Source organism: Drosophila hydei, unplaced genomic scaffold, assembly GCF_003285905.1.
Source record: "Drosophila hydei strain 15085-1641.00,03,60 unplaced genomic scaffold, DhydRS2 tig00008145-arrow-arrow-pilon, whole genome shotgun sequence".
In the NCBI taxonomy this organism is placed as follows: domain Eukaryota; kingdom Metazoa; phylum Arthropoda; class Insecta; order Diptera; family Drosophilidae; genus Drosophila; species Drosophila hydei.
In genome coordinates, this window is record NW_022045850.1 from 612249 (window position 1) to 616573 (window position 4325).

Below are 4325 nucleotides of genomic sequence, written 5' to 3' on the forward strand. Positions count from 1 at the left end.
CAAAGAAACTTGAATATAGTTATAGATATGTCTATGCAAATATATAGATATATAGATATATATTCATACATATGTACAGTAAAGATTAATACATACTCGTACAATCTCTCTATATTTAACTATATATACATCTAACTGTACGGGTCCGTATTTATCTTAAGTGTTGACAAGAGGAAAAAGAAAAGTAAGCCCATCCAAGTGTTAGTTTTAATAGACGATGAACTGAAGAACTCAACGAGAACAATTCTCAATATAATTAGCTTATTTACATTTAAGCATAGAATTCGGTAAATAAACCGAGAACTTAATATACTTCTCTCTGTATTATTAAGTAGTAAGACTAAAAAATAACAAGAAAGGAAACAGAACCGAAATAACGATTTCAGTATTTGGATGATATATGAATTCACGCAATCGAACAAATCGTCTAATAATCTGTCACTAAGTAAAAAGAAAGTATATTGGTTTTGTGCAATGCCCATTCGTTCTACGAAATTGGTTGATGCGTCTAAAAACAGTATTTATAATATTTATATACGTCTACGAGGGCAAGGTAAATTAAGACAAGAAACCAAATATATATCTTTGAAAGTCCCTAAAATCAAATTGATTAAATAGGACCATTGAGTTTGGATCCAATCTATTGATTTTCACTTTGTGAAAGCTGCAAAAGTAATAAAAAAACGAAGTAAGTTAAAAGATGAAACCAAAATATTCACTAAGAGAAACTCAACCAAAAACTCTATATATGCAAGTTTTTCAAAAACTGAAATCACATGTATTTTAATATGTTAGGGTTAGATTAATATATATATATAAATTTACGCACATGATTATGGTATAATAATTAACTATATGTATATGCACATATTATGTTCAAACTGTACATACTGATCTATCGTTAAATGACAGAGTTGTAGGTTGCCCAAAAAGCAGCTCTGCTGTATAAGTTGAGTTTTAACGGCGGGGCGCGTTAGATTGAGCTCACAACACCGATGTGAGTTTTATTAAAATATTTTGAGAACTCACCACATACTAAGCTCTAAAATGTGGAGTCAAGCTGTTATGCTAACGTGACATCACGCAATTAAGCTAACAGTGCTAAATTTGTATAACCTATATTTTGTCAATCGTGCATAGTGAATGTATAAATGAATGTTATATTAATTATTACATACTTATTTTAAGCGACCTCCATAGATGAGTGAAAAAGGCATTTAAAACCAGATCTACGTTAAAATAATTAATTTGACGTGAACACCAAAATTAAAATACAATTTTTGATTTAATTTATTAAAAAAAGTTACTTAAAAAAGTTATATTTTTATTTTTATTTTTATTTTGACAAATTGTAATTAGACTGCGAATTTCATTGAGTACATATACATATGTACATTGAAAACGTTTTATGTAATTCAATAAACACACATCTCTCCTTATATTCAAATATTTTAAGTGATGATGTATACATCGAACTGTATTTGTACTCGTAAATGTAATTAGTAGATGTAATTCATTAACTGAACCCGATAGCTTATTAAGAAAGCACAAACCAAATTCTGTATAGATATATACACATAGCAAATACAATTGAAACACACATATATGTATGTATATCTATAAATAAAAAATCAAATTAAATACAAATGGAACCTAATTGAATTGTAACAATCAAAGCTAAAGGGTAAAATGGTATGTTTATCGGAAAAAGTATCGATATAAAAGCCATTCAACCCTCGCGAATACAACGTGTATGGTCGGCATGAAGTAAAATTACTTTCGAGCGCGTAAACGCTGAAAGCCCTCAGCTAAAATAGAAATATTCTATACGAAAAGGTTGATTGAGACAAGCCCCTACCCGTGTCCCTGCCACTTCCATCCATTAACGTACATTTGTATATATGTATGTACATTTGAGATACGTTGACATACATATGGGCATTCAAGAGAGCGCAGTGCGACTAAGCAGAGTTGAATATTATACAGTTTTAGATATTTGCAATTTTAGTCTGTCTCAAACCAGTGAACAAAGGAAAAACAGAATTAATTGATAGTTATATTCCGATTCTTAAAATAAACAATGATATTGTATTTTTTCTATGAACTTTTCCATCACGCAAATCTAAAAAGGTTTTTTATATTTCTATTGAATACCTTTTACTGATCCTTTTACAATGCCGTATTTTGCAAAATGAATAGTATTATTTTCAATTCTGTTATTTCTTTCCCATCACTTACTATTGCAGAAATTGTGACGTCACCTACAAAACTGTTATTTAACATTAAAAGTAGCGAAACTGCTCAAAGGGCACAAATTTGATATGTTCCACAATGTTTTTCTACATTCCCATCTATGTGTTATATGGCTAGTGGTAGAACGCTCAAGGGATTATGATGATTAAATCCCATAGCTCAGGTGATCGATCGTTAAAGTTAAAAGTTTCCAATTAGCGAAACAATTGCGAAAAGATCATTAACCCATCCATGTGACGAAGTTGAGTTGTCGATATGAGATATCACTATCGTCTTCGATTATCGATTACATATTCATGAAAATATCGCACGATCTATTTTAATTTCCGTTTGATTTAAACATTTGCGGCTCAAAATAAAATATGCTAATCACTTGTACTTGATTTAATGTATATATTTATTTTGTAAGACTTATTTTAAATAAGATATATGTGAATTATGTATGTGATAAATTGTCTCCTTTGTTTCTTAAATAATTAACTGATTTCCCCTAAGTGCATTGGACTCCGTCTGCATATATATTCATATATTTGCATGTAGCTATATTTACCAAGTCAAATGCACTTATATATATATATATATATATATATATATATACATATATATATATATATGTATGCATATATACACATTCTGTTCATTTTTAATATTTATGTAATGCTTGTAAATAGTTGTACGCGCTTAATCAAATTACACAGATAACACATTTATGCTATAAATTAATTATTCTTGTTTTGCATATTGTTAGTAATAATTTTATCCCTTGCTTTTTTGTTTTTTTTTTGTTGTTTTTATTGACGGCTATTGTTAAATATTCCTAATTGTGTATGTAAATATTTATAATCATGGTTCACATGCAGCTACACAAGGTATGTATATTATGTACATACACACACACAAACATACTCATGAGTGCATAATTTATATCTGTTCTTTGTTGTTATTATTAGTGATGAGCATTATACATTCACATGTCAGGCATGTAAATAAAGCTACTTCCATGTGTGTGTTGTAATTGATGAGCATTTTACTTAGATATGCATGTATATGAGAACACACACGTATTTACTCAAGCATGCGTACACGCACACACACAGTCATAGGCAAACGTTTACATAAGCAATATGTGTGACTTGGTATTCTGTAAGTGATGGTAATTTTTAGATAAGATGTATATATAGCCAATTGCAATTTACCTATCATTATATGTCAGAAAACTTTGCTATAAATTTTCGCTTTTTGGTTTTTTTTTTAATTTTGATTGAAATCACAGTTTTAAACATGTACACATACAATCCAATATTTCTTTATACCGTATAACACCTTCACAATAAAACAAAAGCAAGCAGTATACATATATATCCGGAAAACCCAAATTATTTATCGATTTTTTAGTTTAACTCAATTGGATAATTTTCATTTCTTATCTGGCACATACATACAAACAAACGATCTGTTAAGTTAAGATGAATTATTTATATATATACATATATGTATATATTAAACAAAATGATAAAATACCTATTAATGCTATCCGATGAGGATATTCGTGGATTAATCTTTATCTTCATGTATACAGGAATAATAATCCCCAACTTCAGCTGATTTTTAGTCTACTGTAATTCAAGTTTTCTGATACATTTATCATCATTATAGTTATCGATTTCGAAATGAAGTTTTTGTAATGAATACGCAGGTGTAATTTTCATTCCACTATGACATATATTCCTAGACCACATCCACCTACTGCATAATCCACATCTTTGACTTTTATAGCTTCTTAGTTGGTGTTTTTTTCATTGCAATTTACGCATAATTCAATTGCTGTCTCTAGCTTTTAATATGCTAAGATAAGTGGAGTTAGAGCTCGATATTTATCGATGTATCTTATGTTCGTACCCTTGACTATAAGAAACTATATATAGAGGCTCTGAGTTTTAAAAGCATTGAGATTCTACATAAGTGGAATCTCTTTTAGAAAACTATGTTGCTCAAATAGAAATAAGGCCGCTATTATATACAAATGTGATACCATGATTTTGTATAAAGCTCAAATAAAGATACATAACTGA